The sequence below is a fragment of the Zeugodacus cucurbitae genome, chromosome 5 (genome assembly GCF_028554725.1).
Source record: "Zeugodacus cucurbitae isolate PBARC_wt_2022May chromosome 5, idZeuCucr1.2, whole genome shotgun sequence".
Classification (NCBI taxonomy): Eukaryota; Metazoa; Arthropoda; class Insecta; order Diptera; family Tephritidae; genus Zeugodacus; species Zeugodacus cucurbitae.
In genome coordinates this window covers 47,118,012-47,144,775 of record NC_071670.1, presented here as the reverse complement: position 1 = coordinate 47,144,775, position 26,764 = coordinate 47,118,012, and the positions used below count along the sequence as shown (strand labels likewise).

The 26,764-nt window shown below is 32.4% G+C and overlaps 1 protein-coding gene across 7 annotated transcripts in view; it reads left to right on the top strand.

The window, feature by feature from the left end:
* The window catches only part of LOC105215436 (adhesive plaque matrix protein), a 146,139-nt gene that overhangs the window by 8,820 nt on the left and 110,555 nt on the right, over positions 1-26,764 (top strand). The window contains exons 1-3 of one of the 7 annotated variants that reach the window (XM_054230770.1): positions 10,936-11,302; positions 13,554-13,872; positions 14,313-15,405. The exons of 1 other annotated variant lie outside the window; for it this stretch is intronic. The gene's annotated coding sequence lies outside the window, so the exon portion shown is untranslated. Of the gene's footprint in view, positions 1-9,289; positions 11,303-13,553; positions 15,406-26,764 lie in introns of those variants that run through there. 5 more of the 7 variants (XR_008471205.1, XM_011189353.3, XM_054230772.1 and 2 more) reach the window with 5 other exon arrangements.

The window sequence follows — 26,764 nt, the reverse complement described above, 5'->3', positions numbered from 1 at the left end:
TAGTAAATAATCGTAGACACTTTATGGTCAAAGAGGATCGGAGTTTCATTACAATAATAACAATATTTTGGGCACTATTTCTCAAAACTTTTACTTTTTTGAAAAAAAATTAAAAGAAAAATTTTCTTTTTACGAAGAACCGATTTTATAGCAGTTGTCAAATTAGCCTGGCCGAAAAGCGTTAAAAACCATTGAAATAAGAGCGAGACTTGTTTGAGACCCATAATTTCACTCTATTAATAACTTATATACTAGAATTTCAATTTTAAAATTCGAATGCAAATATTTCGATTTTGAAGGCTAACTTGGAAAAATGATAAATTTTTCTCTTTCTCTCACATATGACTCAAAACGTGAGTGATGCCCATATTTCAACTAAATTATTACCTTACATATTAGAATTAATAATATGATAATAAGTTCAATATCGAAATTCGAAGGCAAATGTTTCGATATTTAATACAAATTTCGAAAATTGTAGAAATCTTTTTCACTTACATATATGTACATATGTATCTATTAGAATTAATAATGAGGCTTCATTAAGATCAATTTCGAAATGTTTCTCATCGAAATAGTAAATTGGAGAAATTAATTGTTTTTACTTACCTACTAGAATTAGTAATGATGATTCAACAATATCATTTTCGAAAAAAAGGAATATTTTGATTATTGATGTTAACTTCGAAAATTTGGAAAAATTATTATTTTTTACTTACATACTAGAATTAATAATCATGCCTCAATAAGATCAAATTTGAAATTGGCAGACAAATATTTCGTTTTCGAATGCTAACTTCGAAAGTTCGAGAAATATTTTTTTACTTATATATTTTTTCGAATTGATAATGATGCTTTAATTTTGCGATTTTTAATATTAACTTCGAAAATTAGAAAAATTATTTTATCTAATAAATTAATCTCTCTAAAAAACGTGGCCAATTTCGAAACTCGGAAGCAGCTATTTCGTTTTTACAGACTAACTTCGAAGAGAGAAAAATTAAATTTTTTAGTCAAGATGGGCCCTCATACGGCACCATTTTCTCGAATAAAATTATTTTGGTTCGACCACGTCACCATAAAAATTAATTTCGAAAACGATTTTTTTCAAAAATTTCGAATTTTATACCCGAAATTTAGCATTAGTTTCTATAACTTCATTAAATTAAGTTCTGAATTTCATTGTCATTTAGTTTTTACTAAGTCTTGATAACTTCATTAAGAGACTTTAAAATTAGCTTTGTTTTATGCCAATGTCTCTTCGTAGAATTAAAATAATCTTTAATCAAAACCAAAACTATATAGCATGTTCATATAATTTGGTGATTTGCTCCATTCTCCCCCATTATTCGTGATTTAATCAATTAGTTTTCTTTGCTTTATTAAACCTTGAATTTGCTCTATTTTATGTGAAAACAAAAACAATACAAATGATTAGTACAATTTTGATCACTTAATAGAATAATTAATTCCCTAGAAAAAAAATTAACAAAATTTAATTGAATCAAATACATGGTGTTACTAAACCAAGGAAGGCGAAACATTTACTAACACATAATTTAATAATATGGCGTATATTCAGCCAAACACAGAATGCCCAAATTTGTCTTATGCATGGAGTTAATAGGCACACCTATTTTGTGGATTTTTTGATTTATTTTGGCATTTGCCTATGACAACGCTGGGGTTTGTACGTAAAAAATCGTCACAATTTAAGCGAATTGAAACTTTCATGTTGTTGGATTAGAAGGTACACTGTAGGAATCATTTACCATATCCAGATGAATATATTTCGGAATTTCGTTAGGCTTTAAGGAGACTTCTAAATCTCTTGCCTTAGTGAAAGGACATCTATATGTCTCTAACATTAGTGCTGGAGGATATAGGAATAATTTTGCAATTCTTTAAAATGCTTAATAAAAAAAGATAGTTCAAAGTATGTGGTTATAGATTTGTTCTATTAATATACAGAATATACAGGATATATATTCGACCAGATTTTATATCTGCAAGATCATTGATTGAACTATGAGGTTATGTCTACAATATACGACCTTATAAGTCCTAAATCACTTCGTACATCATTTTCAAATTATCTGAACATATATGTGGTTGATTGATTGAAAAGGGAGGCGAAGAGAGCCTGACTGCAAGCGGCCGCACTTAGACCATGATTAGGCCCATTGTGCTCCCCGAGGGTACCCTTATAAGCATCACCTGAACAACTCGTTCGATTCGACGAAGCTTTTGAGTTTTTTCCATCCTAACTGCCCAATTTCTCTTAGGCTGCGTGCATGTCGGAGCTGCGATAAGCGATAAGAGCGTCGATAAGAGCAGCGACAAAAGCATAGCGTCGAGTTATAGTTTTGTGTGGTGTGCATAACAGAGCTGCGATAAGAGCGTAAATTGCATTTGCAATTTAAGTTTTGTATAGTGAACAGCTAAAAAAATGAGTGATTTTGAAGAAGAAAATATTTAATTGTTGACATCTACTGCTGCATATTATCATATGCATAATACTGATATGCATAATACTGAGGGGACAAAACACAATTTCATATTAAAGTAACAATTTTACAATAAAACACATGAAAACATATGCACTTACTTTTTGTATTAAATTGTGTGTATATTTCTAACCACAATTTATCCAAAACGAACCTGTTGTGGTGGTTTGGATCTTTTTGATCCCAGATTGCTGGTTTCAAAAATACTGCAATTATTAAGTCTTCCGTGTCCATCATCGATAAGAGCGTAGAAATTGTAGGTCAGTAATTTCTTCGCTCTTATCGATGATAGCCAGCAAAGAGTGAGTTCGCGCGCTGCTCCGACATGAACACTTGTATTAAATTACATGTATCAATTTTCTACGCTTCGCTCTTATCGCTTATCGCAGCTCCGACATGCACGCAGCCTTAGATTTGAGTACTGGGAGCCATGGAAGGTATCTCTTCTTAACCGACAGAAGGCTGGGCATTCGCAAATTAATACTCGTCTCGTCATCTTCCGCGCACGCCCTGCATTCTGCCGATTCTACTATACCAAGTCTCTGCAGGTGGCCTCTTAGAGGTAGGTGCTCCGTGATAACCGCTCTGATACAGCTTAGTTCTCTTTTGCTCAAAATAAGAAGTTTTTTGGTCTGTCCAGTTACTCCATAGTAGTAACTACCCCTACATCCATTGCTTTAGGCACCGCTTGAGAGAACTCAGAGGCCTAGGCAGTTTAAGAGAACTGCGTGCAGCCGTCCGCATAACAGACGACATTAGAATTCTCTCTGTCAAGAGGAGTATTAATTTGTTGATCACAGTGATCCAGACCAAAGGAGACAGGATTCCTCGTTGCGGGGTTTCAAAAGTGATCTGGAAGATTTTTATTCCTTCACCATCGTAAATGACGCGTCTGTTACTAAGTATATGACTCAACCAAGCCAGTATATTCTGGTTGATTCGAATCGGCCTATAATATTTTGTCAAGGAATAGTTTTTTTCCCGGTTTAGCTTCCTGCCATTTGCATGGGGTGTACGCTAGACGGACACAGACGGTGTATATTTTTGTCATGCGGATTGATAGTAGGTCTGCAGCGTATTGTAATAGGGCAGGAAATATACCAGTCAGTGTGCCTGCTGCTTTGAAAGGTATGAAACTCTTAGAACCACCATCTCCGGAGTGATCACGAGGTCGTCAACCTGAGTAGATTGTACAAAAGGTTGCGGGCTGCCCGTCGTGGGCTGTAGGGAATGTGTATCTAATAAGATTTTTATTGAGTTCTTCATGTCTAAAGCCCTGCGACCTTGGCTATCTACCATTAGTGCGGTTTGTATGTGGTAGATAATAATCTTTTAATTTTTACTCACACTATCGACTTGTTCACGGAACAATCGCCACGAGTTACGTTTTGCTGTTCTGAGTTTTTATTTATATTTGCGGAATGCGGTCTGGTATTCGTGGTCTTACTTTAGAGAACATTTCTCTCTTCAAAAATCTCATTTTCATTCATAATTTTCTTTTTCAAATCTACCTATGCTTAGTAATTTCCTAGTGGGCCTTTCTATGCATATGAGAGCCTGTTGCGTTAGCCACGCCACTATATACCACAAAAGCAACATTAATACATACATACATACATAAATACGCCATCATAAAATCACATATTCGTACATTTCTACAAGCATTTAAGTGTAGACAATTGCTATTCCTTTTGTGAACGAATTTGCAAATCTGCGCTAAAATGTAGTTTGTCCTTGGAAATGCGGCAGTATTAACGGTAACATTGGTTAGCAAAAAAAACGCAAGTCAGCTTTAGCCAGTTTTTGTTGGTTGCTGCGTCACCAAAGACATAGTTAATATGCGATTAATAAAAAACAAAATAATTCTTGTACATATACATACATACATGCAGACATATATGCCTGACATGCCTATTTAGACCAGCTGTAATTAGCTTGTGTTCATGTGTGTGTGTGTGTGTTGTTTTAAGGTGTTGCTGCCACGCCATTGTACCGTTATGATTCAACATATACTTGCTCATATGTATATCTTGATTTATGCTTTCTGCCGCAGCCACCCGCTGCTCTGGTGACGTTTAAAGGTGCTAAAATGCGCTCAAAACACAGCTTATGAAAACATAAGAAAGGCATAAAAAACTGCAAAGCCGTTTTAGTTGCTGTTATAGCAGTTAATGCAATAACATATTATACATACATCTATCGACTTGAGTAATTGTGTCTTGATTATCACAAATGGTTTCATTGTATTCCTAATCGTGTGCACAACAAAGTTGAGGTGTAGAATTTTTCACTTCAATTTATTAATTGTAGCTTGATTTTACGTAGTACGTTCTTATTCTTATGTTAATTGCTCTAATCGGAGATCATTATGTTAATGTTAATTTGTTTGTGATACAAATACAAATTTCTAACTGATATATTTCTAGTTTTTGCTTCAGAACTTAACATAACGTCATTATTTTATTGAAAAAAAATAGCATTAATTAGTCAGGAAGCGGTAGGTTTGGGTGTAAGCGAACATTTTATTTTCTCACAATAAGAAAGTGATATGGGGACTAGGCTAAGGCCTTTGGTATATAGGGGCTACTGGAAGATCTACACTCAACTACCTGCTTCCACGAAATTGTTCTAGGATAACACACAATTTGCCCCATACTTTCGGCATAAAGTCCAGTAGAATAAAGTAAATCATTATTTGTAGTATATAGAGGTTGTGATAATTCCTGTACTGATTTCAGCCAGAGATATCAAATATTATATGTTCACTTAAAGTTTTCTAGACTAAAGGCATTTGTGCAAAGTTTTATTTCGACACCTTCACTAGTGCTTTATATATAACGGGTTATAACTAAAAATCTGCACAAATTTTATTTCAGCGTAACTCAAAAAGTTAAGCTATTCCATGTAGTATAATTCTAAAAACGAAAAAATCAATGAAGTTCAAAATAGGGCCCGTTATTAGCAACCAGTCTTAGTTTAGTCAGGATACTTGAGCAAGCATGTACAACGTTAGTATCAACTTCCTTAAGAGGCTATACCAGTGTAAACTATGAAAAATTTGGCGATTTTCGTGAATTTTTTTTTAAGAAAGTACTCGATCGATTGTTTTCAAGTTTTTTGCACATAATAAGGTATATTTTCAACTACAACGGAGTTATATGCTATCTTTGGCGGTGCAAAAAAAAAAAAAGTTCCCCAACTGTTGACATGATTCCGGCCGAATGAGTTTGAAAACGGAAGCGGTCCCTCCGTAGAACGCTACCATTCAAAAATTATTTAAGATACGTCCTTGCCGCTTTCACATGATATTTTTGAAAGTATAAACTATCGAATAAGCAAAAAATAAAAAAATCGATTTTTTGAAAATGTCACACTGGTATAGCTCCTTAAGGCATTTCCAGATGCGACGTGTCAGTTGATTCAAATTTTGGGCTTTTCAATCATTTTTATATACTTAAGTTTTGATTTCTTCAAAAAAATCCTCAATCGGTCGGCATTGTGGTGAGTTGGTCTGATTCTTTTCTTTAGGCACAAAACTGGTGTTTTTTTTATAAAGAACTCCAATGTCACATCTGCATTATGAGAAGAGGTTTTGTCCGACCAAAATACGATTTTATCGTTTGTATGTTATTTATACATATATGGAAGGAATCAAAATTTTGTCCAAAAATTGATTTATGCACGTCTCCTGATTTATTGACTGCCCATTTGATTTAAAGAATGGCTCCGAAATAACGCTAAAAGAAAATATTCTGTAGAGCATATAACTTTGGACTCAATTTTCTTTTAATTTGTACTTTATCTCGGGAGGTGTTGTAGACATATTGTTTGTGTAATAAACATAGTTGCCCGGCATTTTCGGACCACTGAGTGAAAAGTAGCTCTCGTCATCCAAAATTGATGACTTTCCACTCAATTTCTGGCACATCCACCGACATTGTGATTTTAGTGTACCCGTTGTCCTGTTCTTTTCTGGCTTTAATGCTAATGTCTATTTAACGTTTTGCAGATATATGGCTGTGAGCATTTGAATTTTCTTGCGGGTTCGCTTTGACTTATGCAATCCTTATTGTTAAAGGCTGTCTTCAGCTTCCGAATGTTTTGGGGCCTCATAATAGTCGGCTTTCATCCAAAGCCCGGTTGCCTTTATATTTTAAGAGTACTTAATATTGAGTACAATGTTTTTCTGCAGACGCCTTATAAATAAATGTATAAAAAGTCCACCCGAAAGCCTACATTTTTTTTTTAGTATTTTAGCCAATTTTATTAAGATTTTATATTATTTTAAAAACAAATTATCTCAGAATTCCAAATGGGCTGGGTATTGTAGATAATTCAGGTTTTCTAAAACTGGAAATCAGAATCTTCAGATTATTTTTTATTTGAGATGTTTTATAGATTTAAAAAAAAAATTAAGGTTTATACAAAGTTAATAAAAATAATTATTATTGTTAACTATAACAAGAAAAAAACGTTAACTTCGACTGTACCGAAGCTAATATACCCTTCACAGGTGGATTTCTTTTAGTAACTATGTGTTTAAGCAAATCTAAAGACGTAAGAAAAAGTAAGTAAAAAAAAGAAAACATTTTACTAATTATTTTTTGCCGGGTTGTTTGCCAGAAACATTAAGGTTATATAGTTAACCGATCTGAACAATTTCTTCGGAGATTAAATTATTTCTATGAACAATAACTCACACCAAATTTCGTGAAGATATGTAGTAAAATGCGGAAGTTTTCCATACAAACCCTTGATTCCTATCGTTGAGTTTGTATGGCAGCTATATGATATACATAGTGGTCCGATATCGGCAGTTCCGGCAAATGAGCAGCTTCTTGAAGAGAAAATAACATTTGCAAAATTTCAAACGATATCTTAAAAACTGAAGGACTAGTTCGTATATATACAGACAGACGGACGGACGGACAGCCAGACGGACATGGCTAAATCGATTCAGTTCAACATACTGATCATTTATATATGTACTTTATAGGGCTTCCGACGCTTCCTTCGGGGTGTTACAAACTTCGTGACAAACTTAATATACCATGTTCAGGGTATAAAAATTGTGATACAATGCGTATGAGTAACCTTGAAGTAGAGTTTGCAAAAATTATGGGAACAATGAGAATTTTTCAAATATTTTTGTATTTTTTTAATAAAAATTATAATATTTTTATTTTTATTTCTTTTAAAAGAAATTACTCAAATTTTAACATGAACTGTTTGTATTTCAATGATCAAATTATTATAACAATTAATATAATTTGTTATGAATTTTTCCCTCTAAGTGCCCAAATTCATTAATCATAATTACAATACATTTTTACATTATTTTCTAACACAAAATTAAAACCGAAAATTGATAAAATGTTTTCTTGCAATAAGAAAAATATTAAATTTGCCGCGGTTGTCAGGTCTGCATAACCGGAAAGTATCCGAGCTTTAAAAACGGCCAAGGATTCTCAATTTGGAAGGCTACAATAACAACAATAAAGAATGCCATAGTGAGGTACAAAGATTTTCCAATATTTTGCACAAAAGCCGTATTTAGCTTAACTAATCATTTTATGTATAAAAATTTATATATTCCATATAGCTTTCATGCTTCGTAAGCCCGATAAGCATACATATTATATATATATTCCACAATGAACCTGTCACGAAAAATGCGCCGTCCAACGCCAATCATTTTATCATTATTAATTAACCCCTGGTTAACCCCGACTCTCCTTTACAATGGTGTTGCCGTAGCATATTATTAAAAAATAACTTCATTATTAAAGCGAGAGAAAAAATATAAAAAAAAACGATTATGCTATGGCAATTAACCTTTATCCAACAGTAACATATTAATTAATGCGAAATTAATCATAAATACAACAAAACAAAAAAAAATAATATAATTAAATAAGATAAAATTCTAGACAAATCAGCTAATCCAAAATTAACGCCTCTTGACCTTAATAAATCTTTTCCGTTACGCACTTGTTTTGTAGTAAACTAAACTAAACTAAATAAGTTGGTGAGAAAACGAATTATTGGTTGTACCGGAAGTGTGACCTCCACGCTCAAAAGCTTAGAACCTTAGAATGTCACTGCCGTCTTACTCATATGTTTTTCATATATGTAGGTATGCATGCATATCAGCCAAGCGCTAACGAGAACATATTTATTACGTTGTAAATTTATGTAAACACTTATGCTTTCGGCTCACAAAACCAACTCATACTTCATTGATAAGCATCGGCCCGGCAAGGAAGAGCAACAAAGCATTAAAGCGTAAAATTTGTGAATGAATTCAACTGGCGCATCAGCAGCAAGTAAAATCAGCAAAACAGTGCTTTCAAAACTGTCAGCTATAAATATTGGTTGTGCGTTTGGTGCATTTGTAGTGGTTGAGACAAGTCTCAGAGTTGCATTTCACACTCACTCTCTGCTTCTCTTTTCGTCTTCACTCTCTGCAACTTTTCATTCTCTCATTTGATTTCTCATTTTCTCAGCGTTTTTGTTGTACGCGTACACGCTCAATTGCTCTACATTGTTGCCGAAAACAGTGACGTCGTTGATGTGCTTCCGGCGCGCCTCACTGCACTACTGATCGTAAAGTCTCTTTCATGGCTTGGTAGTGTGGTGAGTGTAATGCTCATGGTTGACTAGCAGTTTATTGCAATTGGAGCCGCTAAAGTTTTACGTGTTGACTGTTGTGTATTACGTCATTAACTGCGCGCGCGCGCTTGTTAGACGCTCTCTTTTTTATTGTTTTTGTTTTTATGTTTTTTCTTTCTGTTTCGGCTTGTTTGTGACTTTATGGATTCATGGTTTTCCACAGTGCACAGTGGGAGAGTGAGACTATTATAACTCATAATAAATGGTTTTTTGTTCAGGGAATTGGGAAAAGATTGCTTGGAGAAATTCTAGACGTAAATGCGTATTAATTGAGGTTTCATTTGGCTAAGTTATTTTGGTTCGAGTAGGTTAGGCTAGATGTTTTCATGAAATTTTCTCAGTTGGTTAGGTCGAGTTTTTTTTTTGATTATATGGATTATATGGATAACGTTCGGATCACGTTGAGTAGATGGGTTAGACTTGCCTAGATCAGGGTTGCGTGGTAGTTTAAGTTAGATATGGCGGGATAGTATGGTTATCGTTTGGTTTGGATAGATTGCGTTAGGCTTACCTAGATCGGCATTGGATGGTGGTTTGAATCAGATTAAATCGGGAAAGGTTTGGTGAGATTGAATTAGGATTGCTTAGATCTTGGTTGGATAGTGGTTTCATCTAGTTTGGTTAGGTTAAGTTGTGATAGGATGATAAAGGTTTGGTTAGGTTAGATTGGGTTAGGATTGTCTAGATCGGGGTTGAGTGGTAGTTTAAGTTAGATATGGCGGGATAATATGGTTAAGGTTTGGTTCAATTGGTATTTTCTAGTCAAGCCCAACGAAAGGGTTTGCGTTACGGTTTAAATCAGGTTAAATCTCGAAAGGATGTTTAAGGTTTGCTTCGGTGAGATTGGATTAGGATTGCTTTTCATCTAGTTTGGTTAGGTTAGGATAGGATGGTAAAGGTTTGGTTAGGTTAAGTTGGGTTAGGATGGTTAAGGCTGGTGGTGTGATCTAGTTTAGTTAGCTTAAGTTGGGATAGGATAATTAAGGTTTATTCTTTCCGTTCTAGGGTATACAACTGAAAGGTGAACAGGGGTTATGTAGACTTAAGTATGAACATACAATTCTTTATTAAATTTATCTTTGTCCATCTTTCCAGGGCAATACAATACGAATTTTTAGTAATCTCGAGAGGTTTTTAAGAAGAGACCTAGGGTATACAACGTTCTTTCAGTTCATTAACCTTGCAGGTGTGACATTAATTTTTAATAACTTCAGATAGAGGAACTTCTCTTGATAGATACCATATTTACCAAATTAAATAGGCTAAAATATTCTTATATATACCGTTATCTAATTTTTCTAAGTCAACACATCATACTGTACTTTACCGTCTCGTGACAGTTCATTCGCTCACAATTGTCGCAATTCCAACCATTACCGATCACCTATCAGTATAGTGTGCTCAATTGTTGTCGTTTTTTTTTTTGTTTTGCTTCAACTTACAATGTTGCTATTGCTATTGCTCTTTGGTAGCTGTTGCACACAATTTGGTTAGTGTTACACATTTTTGCAGAATTAACATTGCTACATTGCACATGAAATGTTGTCGTTATTGTTTTTGCTATTGCCAACTGGTTTTTGCTCTCAAATAAATTGCTGAGTGAATAAAGAACTTGAAAGTAATTGGTGATCACCTGTTAAGCGGAGACACTTCAAGTCAGTCTCACCCTAAGCTCTCACTGAGTTAAGTTCAGCTCAGTTTGTAAGCGATGCTCTCCTTGTTCATTTGGCAGATAGTTTCAAGTTTGGTGTGCCAGCAATTGCTCTCTCCCTCTCCCTCTCGCTCTCGATTTCAATTTTAATAGACTACTCTGCACAAATTTGGTATTTTCAAGTTAATATCGCCTTTGCTGTGACTTATCAACGCCAGTAAACAATTGTCTGTCATCACTAGCGCAATGTTCTACGCTTGCCAGTTTCTAAGTCAAATTATTCGAATGCTGACTTAATTTTGTAAAAAAACATAATAACGAACTATTTATTTTAAGACACTTTACATGTAGTCTAAACATTTTCGAACTTTAATCGATTGAATTGTAGAACAAAACTTGTTTAAACAGCTGATTTTGCTGGCAATACGAAGACGACGGGTGTTAGTTCGTGTGTGCAGTGTTTTAGATTGTGGTAAAAAAATTTAAAGACAAATTAAATGAAAATATTAAAAAAAATAATAATTTGAAATTTAAAGCAATAAACATAAAATAATACAATAAAGCTGTGAAAAAAATATTAAAAATTACAAAAAAAAAATTTTTAAAACCAAAATTGGAAAATTATTTATTTTTGAAAATAATTTTTTTTGAAAATGTTGTGAGAAAATAAATAAAAATTCCCAAAAAAAATTTTTTTTAACAAAATTAGAAAACATTTTTTTTTAAAAATCACAATTTTTTTGAAAATGTTTTTCGAAACTTTTTTTGATCTGTGTTCTGTTAAATATTTAAAAAGTTCCTTAACTGGTTTGAAAGCCTTTACAGTTCAAAAACTTTTCCAATGAAAGGTTAAATTTATTATATTGATGACTAACTTCGCGATTTACTCTAACAAAAAAAAAATAAAAAAAACTTAAGTCTCAACAAAAACCAAACAGCAAAGTTCACACAATTTCTAACAGCAACAACACAAATATTTATTTTACAATTAGACACTTTAACACTTGAAGTCTACGACTTTCTTCATTCACTCACTATTTGTTTATTTGTTTATTTATTTATTTTTCGTTTTTCTTTTAATTTTTCGCAACACTGTGTTTCCGCTAACTCGAATTCAAAATACTGAGAAAGCATGTCATGCTAATTGGTATTGTAAGTATATACATTTGTCGCGTTCTGGATTAGTGGCAAGCAAAACTGGTCAAAGCAGAAAATGAAAGTAAACAAATTCAGCGTGGAATTAATGGATAATGAATATCTACATATAGTTTTGTTTTTTTGTTTTTGTTGCAATGTATGTTTATATTTTGCCCATAGCAAGTTCGTGTCTTAAGTCTTTTGTTCTTCTTTGACCGGTGTATTTGTGGGAGCGGATACAGGTTCGGGATTTTTTTAAGAAAAATAAAATGAAACTAGAATAAATAGAAATCAATATGATTTATGTTTAATGCTTAGCTAGAAATGGGTTTTTCGTGTATTTTGTGGGAATTTATTATAATTCTGTGAAGCTAAATTGCTTAATTAAATATTTTTTTTTTTTTATTATAAGAATGTAGGAATAATTCAAGCTTGAAGTGTTAAAAAATGTTGAGAAAGTTTATTTTAAGTGTAAACTTTGTGGAAACAATATTTTTGGCAATAATATTTGTGTGTGTGAGGTAAAAATTTTTGAAAAGAAATGTCTCAAATTTGATATTATACCGCATAAGTGATTTTTTACTTAATTTTTCATGGAAATTTATTCGTTATATGTTCCATAAGTCACTGTAGTCAATGTTGTTATATAAAATAATCCATAGATATTTAATTTTGGCGGTATAATAATAAATTTTCTAATTTATATATTTTTTATGCCCTCACTTTTCATGAACGTTTAGCAATCCTTCAAGAATGCTAATACATTGAGTAAATAAAGGACTTAATAAAGCAATTTAGAAAATTAACTACTTATTTTGGAATTTATATTAAAATTTTTAATAACTTTTTTATAATTTTTTTTTTTTATAATTTTTTTCTATTTTTTTTATAATTTTTTTAATAATTTTTTTATAACTGTTTTTTATATTTTCTTTATAATTTTTTTTATATTTTTTTATAATTTTTTTTTTATAATTTCTTTTTATGATTTATTTTATAATTTTTTCTATTTTTTTATAATAGTTTTTTATACTTTTTTAATAATTTTTTTTATAATTTTTTTTATGTCTTATTTTTATTTTTGTTTATACTTTTTTTTAAATATTTTTTTATAGATTTTTTAATCTTTTATTTATTTTTTTTTATAATTTTTTTTTAATTTAAAAATATATATTACTTGCTATAGAAAAATTCAGACCTAACTTTAGGAAGATGCTTTCCAAAAAAAGTATTGTTTAGGTAATTGGCCCTATATATAGAATATATGTACATATATTTATAGAAAAAAAAACCACAAACCTCCGATGAACCTTCTCTTATAAAAAATTTCATTTGTTTCTAGACAAATTCTGATTATTTATTGAAATCTATATTTTTTATAAATACTGTTTATTTCTGTTTTCCACTTTATGATATAATTCGCTTTCAAATATTTCACCACTTTTCAACACTGTAAAAAGTAGTGCTTATTTTTGTTGTTGCTGTTAGTTTAATATATTTAGTGTGTCGGTTCGGTCTAGTCCTGATTTTCGCAATAAACATAAAAGTCAATTAATATTATTTAAAATTTAAATCAAACTCCGTAGAAGGCAAAACTATGAAAAATTGAAGTCAATTTATCATAAAAAATATTTAACAAAAAACTAAAATCGCGAAAAAAAAATATAATATATTAGGCCTATGCAACAAAGTTGCAAACAATTTATAAAGAAGTGCGAAAAATAAAAGAAAACAAAGGTTTACAAAACACAATATTGTTGCTGTCATCATAGACATTAGCAACAGCAACAGACGCAAAAAAATTGGAAAAAAAACTTAAGCAACAGCAAAATTGGCGCATGCGCTTCGGTGTACAATTTAACGGTGTAGCAGATTATCGCAGTGTTTTGTAACGAACAAAACGAGGTAAATTAAAGCGGCCAACATATTCGAAAAAAAAAATTAAAAGCAGAAGATGTGAACATTTAAGGCGGTTAAGGTGACTAAAAAATTGGAAAAATTATTATTTTTTAAATTAAAGATAAAACAAAAGGATATGTGTAAATATTAAAAAAAAAAAATTTGAAAACTGAAAAGGAAAACTGTTTTGAGGTGAAATTATCAAATAAAAAAATTAAATTTTAAAAGAGAGTTATTTATGAGGTTTAATAAAATAAAATACGGAAAAAGATGAAAAAGAATTTAGTTGAATAAGTTACTTTGAGTAAAATAAAAGCTGGTGATAAAGTTGAGATCAGTTTCGTCGTTTCCTTGAACACTTTTTCTATGTACTTTACACGCTCTCTCTTTTCCATATATTTATTTAGATTTTATATTCTTTTTTTTGTAACTTCTAACTTGCATAGCAACTATCCATTAGCGTTGCTTTTCGCCTAATCACCTGTAAAGCCACTCCACCAAAAAAATACAAAAATAACAACAACAAATAATTTTAACAAAAATGTTTTAGCACAGCAATTTATAAAATGCTCAACTGTGTAAAACTGTAAACAGCAACAAGCAAGAAGTTAATACTTGTGTCATGCAAACAACAGCAACAACAACAATAATAGCAATAGACTTGCGAATGACAAAGCTAAGTTTCGCTTAACACTTGGTCACAGCAAATTGTGACATTCGCTAAAGCAAAAGTGCGGTAGAAGGCTTTAAGCAAGAAAAACATAATCAAAAGTAAAAAAAATTATGAAAAAATAAAATAAAAATCGTTAAAGAAAAAAATAATAAAAATTAAAAAAAAAAATAAAATAAAAAATTTAAAATAAATTAAAAAACAACAAAAATCTTTAAAAACTAACACATAAAAAATTGCAAAGTTTCTAAAAAAGCAAAAGCAACACACAAATTATAATTTACAAGTGCAAAAAATAATTGCAAAACTTGCGAAAATTAAAAACAAATTGCAATAATTATTAAAGTTTGTTAAACCGTTTTTTTTTTCTATTATAAATGTGTGACAACAATTGAAAGCGAAAATTGTGAAAGAAACAAAAAGCAAAAAAATTACACAAAACAAAACAAAAATTAAAAACCTAATAAAAAATAATAACAACAACAAAAAACGCCGAAAAAGCTAAACACAACATTGACTCACGTGCCCCCATTGAACGTTCGAACTCACACCGCCGCCGTCATTCCATCGCCGGCCACTACTAAAGCATTGAGTTGATCGCGCGCACGTGCCTTCTTCACTCAATGATCATCGCTTCGTTTGTGTTTGCTGCCGCTTCTTGTTTTTTTCTTCCCCTTCTGTGCTTCTCTTGACTTTTTCTGCGGCACTTCTGCTGCCGTGCTTGTGCTGCATGCAGTTGCTGTGGCAGCAGTCGTTTGAGTTTTTTGGCAACAAAAAACAACAAAATTAAATAACAACAAATAAATAGAGAACAACAGTTAGTGCAACAAGCAGCAACGTATAGTCGTCTGGCGTACAGTAAAGTGCAGGTGAGTTCAAGTTTGTTGCTTAAGTCTTTTGTTGCACGCCACTTGCAATATGGAGCGACGCAAAGTTAATGCAGAAGTAACATTTATCTATTTCGACTTAACACGCTGCTGTAATTTATTAAACTGATTTTGATTGTTTTTTCTTGTTTTTTTGATTTCGTCAATTTGTCAGCAAAGTATAGATAAAGATTTGTAGAATAGAGATGGAGATAAAATTGAAAATCGCAAGTCTTTTAATGTAAATCGTCTGATTTATAGAATTAAAATATTTTTGAAAGTATTAGCGATTAAAATAGTTATTCATTGATTGTTTTGGTATATTTAATTGTGCTTAAGCATGAGTTAAGTCATATTAAAAAATACTTATGAATGGGTTGGTAGATAAGTAGGTAAAGTCGATGTCGTACGACGCACATAGGCCTATAGGAGGCCCATTGTGAAACTATACAAAGTTTTGATTTTTAATTATAAAACAGTTGAGAGTCAAATTTCATAAAATCAACAATAATATTGCTAAATCACCGATATATGTTATCTATATACATAAAGCTCTTGCTGAAATTTATATCCATTTAGAGATCTCAAAATTTTTTTAAATATTGAAACTACTTCTTATGCATTATATTATTTAATGAAATGAATATGGGGATGCCATTGCGTGAAATATCAACTGAAGAGCCTTAGTCATCATAACATGGTATTCGAAGCTCAAAAAACAAATTTCTGATTCTACTCAAGAAATAATAATATATTTTCTAACATAACATTCTGCTGAACTAAATCTAGAAATGTGTTAAATTTGAAGCAATGATATAGGATTGAATTTTCTATAAAAATTTGAAGAATTGATCTTATGGAATTTTTGGAGTTATTTCACAAATACTTGCTTTACAAATAAATGCTCATGAAAAATCATTTATACGGAATTTTTGCCAAGCTTGTCATATTTTCTCTGAAATTATATTTTAAGATGTTTTTGATTCAAAATCAACTTAGTGATATTGTTCATGCTTACTCTCTAAAAGCATTCTATGTTAGGTTCCGGATACTCTTCTAAAAAGTATAATTGAAAATAATTAACATTGGGTTGTCAATCCCGTAAATTCATCTGGAAATAAAACTTTTCCTCTTTGGTCCAAGTTTTGTACAGTTTAGTCCACTAGAGATGTTTTTGTCTCATTTTTACCGTCAAGGTTGGCTTTTTGGTTGGCCGACGGACAGTGAGTCCGGCTTCTTGGCCGTCGTATAGTCCACCTGCCGTTTCGATTCCATTCAGTTCTTGGACTACGCTTTTAATTTGTTCAGCTGTTTTGAATACTAATCCGCTTAAGGGGTTAGGTGGGTTTCAAATTTTCAAAATTAAAAAAAAAAAACATTTTATTGTCTTATAAAATAGTGTGATATGTTTAAAATATTATCCAAAAATAATACAAAATCAATCCGAGGTTATATTCTAAGAGATATACCCTTTGGAAGTTCCGTTCCTCAGACCACGTCAGTACGAATGTAAAACTTTAAACGCGTTTATCTCAAAACTCGATTTTGTTCAAATATTGTTAATGAACGATTGATTTTATTATATTGTTATTATAACTATTTTTTTCGAGCCAATATATACCGAAAATTTTACCAAACTATGGTATAAACTATGTCAAACATTGAAATTTCAATATTTTATTTTTTCCTTCGTTCATTAACTGAATTTATCCATGTACTATTGAAATGTTTTTGGTTTATTGATTTTGGATGAACCATTAATGAGTTAAGATGTCCACCGCAAAACCTTTTTTATTGGACACGCCATGGGAGATGAGGTACCAACGGCTGAGTTTTCGAAATTTTTAAATAAAAATTTCACAAAATATTGTTTAAATATGTATCTTTGATAAGCTGAATGGTTAAATAAAATATATGAGTGTATATATTAAAATAAATTGTAAATATACCCTTGTTTTTAGCCTCTGAAACTCAGCTAAGCTCTTTATGCGGTTGTCATCCTTGGCAGTAGTCTTCTTCGAGTGTCCGGAACCAAATTTTCGTTTTATAGACCCAGTCTTTGCATATTTCTGAAGCGAAGCACCGATAGTAGTCTTGCTAAAATGTATTTTTTCTCAAGTTCTGTGATCAAATTTCCAAAATTTGGGCCTTAATAATTTCTGTAAATTTTGGACTTTTTGGACATTTCAATTTATTAACGGTCACATATAGACACAGAAAAATAAATGTAAGAGTTTTATTATTTTTGTGTGAATAATGTACTTAGATAATAAATACTTCCTTGTATAAGAGAGTTTCATTTGTTAATACTACATTGCCTTAAATTTCACTGCAAGTAAGTGTCTCGTTTTGTTTGCCCGCTACTGTATAATGTAAAATGGTTTCAAGCTGATTCTTCCGTTTCCTCCTGGAGACTCATGATAATTTTGTTACTGGGTAAATCCCTTCAGAGAACTGTTCAGTGTATATTATAAGAATAATATTATCAATTCAAGTTACTACATATTTTACCATTCCCATCATTATTTCATTTAACTACTGACTTGTAGTTGAAATTAGAATTCTTAAATATTTTATTTACATGTCGTTTTTTTTTTAATGTTCTCACGTAAATATTCAATGCAGCATTTAATAACATCCCACACAAGTGGTTCAAAAGCTCGTTAATTTAATTATCTACATAATACGTGTACAATGATTTAGCATATATTTATGTATATTTTCACAAAATTTCACACAATTTTTTTCAACTTATTATATATTTTAACTTGTGCTTTATTTTTCAAAAGCAACAAAGAAGAAAAAGAAAACATAATTATTTGCATAAAATTATAATTACACTCAAAGCGGCATGCGCGCAATAGCAGCGCAAGGTCAAAATACCGACCAAAAACATAAATGGGAAAAACTTCAAAGAGAGAGAAAAAAAAAAATAAATACAATAATCTAATAATCTAAAAAGTTTGCCTTTGTTTGCGCTGCAACTCCCTGACTTTTGGCATTTCCATCAAGGCAATAAGTCAAATAGTTAAAATGCAAGTAAGACAAGTAAGGTAAGAAAAAAAATGAATCGGGTATCAAATTCGAAATCCGCAAAATATTATCTGCAAACGAATCTTGAGCGAACTGAGTCACTCAATTATTCACTTGCTTTTGTGTTTATTGAGTTTAGGGCGTTCCCTGCTCCAAATACATTTTGGATTTGTTTTGATTTTTGCAAATTTAGTGGTGATTAATAGGCTTTGTGTGTGCAACTTAAATATTTGTTTTTCGAAAAATATAAATTCCAAATTTTTCATTAATTATATGCATACATACACACCTATGCCGATGGCTAATTCATATTTTCGTAGCTGCTAGTTTTCGGCGCAAATCAATTCTCGCTCCTAATTCTCATCAAGGTTCAATTTGCCACAAGCTTTCGATTTCGATTTTACTACATATCTACATACGTATGAATTTATATGGATATGTATTTATGAGTAAATTAGAAATATGAATGTAGTTCAATAGATTTTTGCCATCAGCCGTGTACTTAGTTATTGAATAATTATGGTTTTCCGAGCTTTAGCGCTAGATGCGGCCATTTTTCATTAACTAAACTATAAAAATGTTTACTTGAAAATCTAAATTAACATTTTTCTTTGCTTTGGGGGTTTAGAATATTTTAATGTATTCTAAATTTTTAATCGCTGATAGGTGTTGTGCTCAGTTCATTCAGCTCAAAAATATAGAATGCATTAAATTTATAGCAATTTGAGTTCGAATTCTCTAACCAATTAAAATGAGGAGAGTTTTCTGAAACAAATTACATTCCTTACATGTCGAATCCTCTTTTAATGAAAATCGATCATTATTTCATTGGTTTAGGCCGTTATAATAATTAGATTATAATACATTTTTAAGAAATGCTAATGTTATTTTATAATGCATATATTCAATAACTGATGTACTAAATTTGATTCGAAATGGTCACTTTTTGCTATCACACAAGCCCTTAAACCATTCAGCCATTGACTAAATGCGGCACGCACTGTTTCTATTAATATTGATGATGTTGGTCGATTCAGAGATTTTTTGAAACTCTCCAAATTTCGTAGATTTTGTTGTTTTACTTATAAAAAAACCTCTTCAACAGGGAAATTTTGTTCATCTTAAAAAAAGATACTCTCATGGCCGTTGACCGCACTGTAGAATTACATCTGTTGAGCCTAATTTGCTTCAAGCACGTTGGCAGAAGATGGCCAGGTGACTGACGGGAGGCTTTCATGTGAAAACCATCTCCAATAAGTCTCGACATTGATCTGGTCGATATATCCAATTCCTTTGACATAATTTTCTGTTTTCTGAGGTGATTTCTCTGAATGTATTTGCGAACAGTTTTTTACAATATGAAGTATTTGTATTAGAATACTCCCTGTTAGGTTGTCAAATATCACCCTTCCGGGCTATGTGGTGGATACTATAAAACCTCTCATCCGAGCTACCGTAGCTTCTGACGAGTCATCAACGAAGTGTGTGGTCTGGCGTTGTCCTAGTGGCCAATTCTGGACGCTTCTGGTCGATCGCCTGCTTCAAGCAGTCCAGTTGTTCGCAGTAGATGGTAGAATTAAGCGTCTGGCCATATGGGACCACCTCATAGTGGATGATTGCCTTCCAATCCCACCAAACACACAGCAAAACCTTCCTGGCCGTTAATCGCGGCTTGGCAACTGTTTGGGACGATTCACCGGCCTTCGACCGTTTTCGCTTGATATTGTCGTATGTGATCCATTTATCGTCGTCTGTCACCATCCGCTTCAAAAATGGGTCGAGTTCGTTCCGTTTCAGCTGCATATCACAAGCGTTGATTCGGTCCAGAAGGTTTTTTTTACGTCAAATGATGCGGCACCCAAACATCAAGCTGTTTTGTGTATCCAGCCTTCTGCAGATGGTTTAAAATGGTTTGGTGACTTACTCCCATCTCCTGGGCGATGGCACGAGATGTCACATACCGGTCTAACTCGATGTTTTCTATGATTTGATCGGTGTTCGTCGTCACAGGTTTTCCGCCGGTTGGCTTATCCATGGTGTCGTTTTCACCCGCTCTGAATAGTCGAAACCATTCCTCCGCAGTTCGAAATGATAGTGTACCATCCCCCAAAACACCGTTATTCTCACGGAACGTTTCTCTATCGGATTAGCCTTTAACGAAGGAAAATTTTAAAATAACGCGAATATCGGCGTTAGTGAACTTCATGTATAGACATGTAATAACTGTTGAACGCAATATCCAAACTAATCATGCCGTTTGTCGTTTTGTAGGTTATGTCAAGACCTTTCAAAGATGTATAGTGTTACCAGATACGAGCTCTGTATTTTATACAAAACCGCGAAATTTAGATGTGATTGCTAAATCAATATATGTATAAGGATAGATTTTCTTTAGAAAATTTAATGATACAATGACTTTTGTCACATTTTTATTTAAAAATAGAATTCATATTTTAAATTGTATCGAAATCTGAGTGATTTTTGTAAATAATTCGCTTTTACAAGGCCAACAATTGGGCAGGAAATTATCTCTCAAAATTATATTGAAATCTTAACTAAATCTCAGTAGTTCTTGAATTCACTTTGAACAACGAAAATTGCTATAATTTTGCATATTATATTTTTTTACATTCATTCTAATAACCAATATTTATATAAATGTTTTTTATTTTTATTTTTTGCCAAACACACAATATGAAAATTGATATTTTATTGCATTTTTATGTGATTTATTAATTATGTGCAGCGAGTGTTTTTATTTAATTGGAAACTGTGTTTTTCTACTAGCTGGCAGCTGTTAATTATAGCACAGTTTATGCCAGGAGTCAAATTCTAGGTGTGTAGCCACAACACTTGCGCTACTGCCAGCATGGAAAGCTAAAGTTTAAATTTAATTATAATCATTAATCAAAGAATGGTAAATTGATTTGTTGTACGACTGCTGCGAAAAGGCAAAATCCAAACAAAGAATTAACCAAATAAATTAAATATTATACGAAATAACATGCATAGACCAAATAACCAAACCGAATTTTAGTGTTTTTTTTCCAATAAAAACCTTGGTTAGCCAAATTTTTGTCGGTTGGTAACGGTAATTTTAAGCAGCAGCCGTTGCACGCTTTTATTGCCACAGGCAATTTGAGTTATTATTTACACGAGCGAATTTGGCAAAAATCAAATGGTTTTTGTTATTGTGCCGTATGGTGTGGCACAGTAGTTGCATACATGCATATTGTTGCACGACTTGTGCGCCCCTAAAATCAATAAACAAATTATTATTTTTCGGCTGCTGCCAACATTTATTGTTGTTGTTATTGTTATTAGACTATTTGTTGTTGTAGTTGCTCGTGTTTCTTATTATTATATTAGGCTTTTTGTGAGCTGCGAAGCATATAGGCTTAATTTAGCTATAATTAATGTACATGCATGACCTTAAGTGCCAAATTATAAATGACTTATTGTCAAGGTCAAAATTAATAGGTGTGTTCTTTATTGCTTTAAATTCTTGAATAAAAATACACAAAAGTGTCTACAGAATGTGGGCGTCAACTGCTCATAGAACACTTTGCATATTAATCAGCACGCCCACACATCAACTGTTACATATAAACAAATATTTAACCAAAAATGGGATGATTCTGTTAAGTATTTTGGCGCCCGCATAGACACTTGTCAATGTCAAGGTCTGGCGGTGTGTACAAAAGATCATTTTTTATTTATTTGTATACATTTGTATAATGGGTTGCATGATACTTTTTTCATAAATAGTTGCAAAGGCGCAGTTAAATATTTTTTTTATTTTTATTTTTATTTTTTATTTTTTTTTTTTAATTTTTAATTTCTATTTATTTTTAATTTTTATTTTTTAATATATTTTTTTTTTTATTAATGAGTAATTAATTTTACTTTATGCGACTTTGTTGAAAGTTAATTTATGTGATTCCAATTGCTAAATGAAATGTGTTGAGTTGCATTAGCACATATGTGCAATTTGATTCATCAATAATACTCGTAATCCATTTGTTGTGGGTGGCCACCTAGCACGAGTGAGCGTGATTTTTTTAAAATATAGTTTCGTTGCTAATTGCATATGAATTCAATAGCCATTAAATGCGCAATTATTTCGTTAACGAAATCGGCATATTTGCATAACTAAAATGCTATTTTTTTTTAATAAAATTTTTTTGTATTAAAATTAATGAAAAATTCAGGCATATGTTTACCTAAGTTTCTATATTAGGCACAGTTTCAAAGGCACCCAATTGCGCATTAGATTTGTGTGGGTAAACTATTTTCATATGACATCAGCGTAATAGTAGTTCAACTGTCTAAAATCATTTTTATTTATTAAATAAATAAAGATAAAGAAGAGAAAGTATCTCCTATTTTTTAGGGTAATTTACTATGTACCTTTTAATTATTACTAGCCACACGTATTTAAAGATTCTTACAATTTCTCTAATAATTGTGAAGATAGTGTGGCTACTAAGACCCAAATACAAGAACTTCTTAGTTTTCCTGGTGATATCTATATTAATCCTATTGTTTTACATTCTAATCAAATATATGAAACAAGTTGTATATATTTCTATTTGTATTTTTTATGTTAGTAGTAGTATATATATAAAACTTACCTAACTCGAATCACCATGATCCACAAAAAAACTTCGCTCTAACTCGACTTCAAGTTATAGAAGGTTTCATTCAAACATACAATTTTTCAAAAAGCTGTAAAATATAGATTTTCGGTTCTATATATGTACTTCGCAAAAAGTTTTATGTACATACTTTAAAATATGTATTATGTAATTTTGTTTGTTGCAGTTTGCTATTGTTTGGCTCTTGATATCTGTATCCCATCCTTTTGTTACATGATTTATAAAATCCATTAGAGTAATACTATATTTTTTGTTCTCCTCCCTTTTAAAATCCTGCCTCGATAGTAAAATTTTAAATTTTGTATTATGCCCTGGTATAAAAGTTCAATTTATGGAAGAAAATTTGTATGAAATTTTACATCTATTGTCAATTCCAAAATTCGTGTTATGAAGAACTTCGTGGTAGGGAAGTTTAAGTTATGGAAGGAAATTTGTATGAAATTTGATTTCCAAACGCTATTTCCAATTCGAAAGTTCAAGTTATGAAGGTCTTCGAGTTAAAGAAGTTTGAATTGTGGAAGTTCAACTGTATATACTTTTCAACATGCTGGTGTACTATAGCTACATTTGTTCTTGTGAAACCTCCTGTCACTTATTCTTTATATGAGGCTGGAACCTCCCATGGTATATATGTCTGTATCTTGGATAGAACGCGAACATTAATCTTCTAAGGAAACTTCGGTCCATTTGACACATTTTTACTTCGTTAGTTGGTATTAATTTCAAATATCAAGTAAACTAATGATTATATCCGCTATATCTTTCGTGTTTTCTTCTTCTTATACTCTTCAATACTTTCTAAGCTGGAGCCCCCATGCTCACCTAAGTATTTCTGCTGTTATTCTCTGGTTTTCTGTACGGTCCCAAGTTTTGGTAATGGTTTTTGTATTCTTCGTGGGTTCACTTTGTTTTCTTATTGTACTTTATGCTAAAAATTAAATTCCGGGCTTAATAAAAGGATTTTGCCGCGTTCTCTACCAAACCTATTCGACTCGCTACTCAATATGAAGTGAAAAAAGTTTATTCTTTGCTATCCTAATACTCCAAATATAGTTTGCTCTCAAAAAGGTCTTTCATAATTCTCATGAATCTAATGATACCATCCAATCTAATTTTCACAGTAGGGATGTCAAAATTTGATATGGCTGTATTGAAGCAACTTCTTTATGTGTTATAGAAAGTAGACCACCATTCGTCTGCATAAAGTGATTCAAGAATTATTTATGATGTTGAATTGTGTAGTCTGATAATTATAAATATTTTTCGAAATTTTGATGTTCCAAGAATTTTAAGCTTTTTTTTTTGTATATGCCTTGACGCTTTCTATGGGTCAAGGGAAGATCTTCGCGAATTCTGAGAGTATCACTTAGAGTGTTGACAGCTGTTGAATTGTAGTAGCTTCGTTTGTCTCGGTCAACCAGCTGATGGAGTGATGTATAGGTGTTGGTTGTAGCTGCTGCAAAACCCGCAGAGGAAATTGTCGCACACGGTTGTTGTTTGGCGACACCATTTGAGGTTATTGCAGTGGCAGACTCCTGTAGCCGGAACACATCCGAAAATGGCACCAGACAGAGCAAAAATTTTACTTATCTGATGTGATATTCCAGGAGTTGCCTTGCGGTTTTCGAACGGGGATTGAAGCGGGTTGAGGAGGGGCCCGATCAGACTGGAAGTAATGCTGCCTGGAGCTCCTGAGCCCGTTGAGGTCACTCATTGTGAGTGGCTGCCTGCCACATAACTGGTGGTCCACTCCCTAAGTGTCTTAAGGCTAGAACAGTTCTTAAGATGGCTCCAGCCATCCCAGCAGAAATATTCCTTCGGGTTTAGCTTAAGGCCAGCACGAATCAAAAGGATAATAAGCAACCGCAAGCTGCAAGGTGATGCTCAAATGATGACAGTATCAATTTAGAACTTACCGATCCAAACAGGTCTGGATCGACGAAATAATTGAGAATTGTGAAAATAAGTAATATTAATTTTTTCCTGAAAAAATAAAGAAATTGCATTAACTAAAATTTCCAAACTTTGCAAATCATAATTCTAAAAGTACCCAGAATATTGCAGAATTCGGCACTCACAGATTTTATGAACTGTAACAATTGAATTGAGGTAACGACAGATGTATTGCAAATATCTGCAAGCAAGCGAGTGGGTGTAAAGCCAACCGAAAAATTGGAAAAAGGAAACGTTCAACAAAATTCGGCATTATCTAAGGTAATTGAAGCCACAAAGCAAACTCACCGACTTGAGGCCAAATCAATGCACATGAGCTATGCAAGCAAACCAATACACACACACACACACATAACTTTAATAGATATTTATATATGTATATATTGTATATAGTGTGTATGTACTTTATGTTTGTGCATGCAACGGACATGCCTTCCATACCTTCATTGCTGAATTTCGTTAGTTGTATGGGCTGCACAGCGCACAGCCGCTAGAAACGCTCTGATTATTTTCGAATTTTTGCACAACAACAAGCCGCAACAGCAACAGCAAAAACAAAAACATAAGTTAGGTGACGGCAATCAGTGTCGACTACGACATCAACAACAACAACAATAAAAATAATAATAACAAAAAATACCACAAATATTGTAACTGCATTGCAAATAGTTAACGTTGTTGCATACCGTGAAAGGTCTGAAATTTGGCGCAACCCGAAATCAAAAAAAAAAAACAAATAAATAAATAAAAATATTTAGAAACATATAAGTATTACTATATATAGAAATATTAGCTAAACTATGCAATAATCACCAGCTTGTACTATATTACCGTTAGTTTATGCTTTTAGAAATTAAAATGCAATGCAACAATTTATATTTATTAGCCACAGTGGTGACTGGACATGCCTCATGCCATGCTTCCACGCCACACACTCGTCCTCTCTCCTCCCCCCGCTGTTCGTACGTCCACTTGCTATCGATTAGCATGTCTTTTGGTGGGCTTCACCGGTTGTCGCTGCTGCACCGCATATTGACCGCAGTCTATGCGCTTTAGAAGTGCTTGCATATTGTTGTTGTTGTTTTTTCGTTTGCTTCGCTACTTCACTATTTTAATTGCATTTCGTAGTTGCACTTGCAAATTGCTGATTTTGTTGTTGTTTACACTTTTTTGGCTCAGCAGCTGGCTTGATTTTATTTTAGAGAATTTTTTTTGCAACAACAACAACAATAAATTGTTGCAGTATTGCAATTATTCGCCTAATAGTTAGTATTTTGTACCTCATTTCTGTTGCCAAGTCCCGTTACTTTCAACATTTTCGCTAGTTACCGTTATTGCTGATGGCATCTACTATTCCTCTACTCTTGTAGGTGGTTATTGTTGTCGTTGTGGCATTCTTCCGAAAATCAGCAATAATAAATCTTATGCTAGAAAATTTCCATGAATTTCATACTCATTGTCCGTTTTTACTTCTAGCCCCGAGCAAGCACCAACACACACACACACACACACAAAATTTCCAATTTTTGTGCATTTTTCCACAAAATTTTACATAAATTGTCTTGATCCTTGTTCGTGCGCCTGCGGTCTTGTGGTCAGTTGGGCAAACAATGTGTGCCACTCTAATCGCTCCAAATAAAAATACCTGAAATACATGCAGAAGAAATGAACTCGTTTTATGTGCTCAAGCCAGTCTTTTGCTATTTGACTTAAGTTTT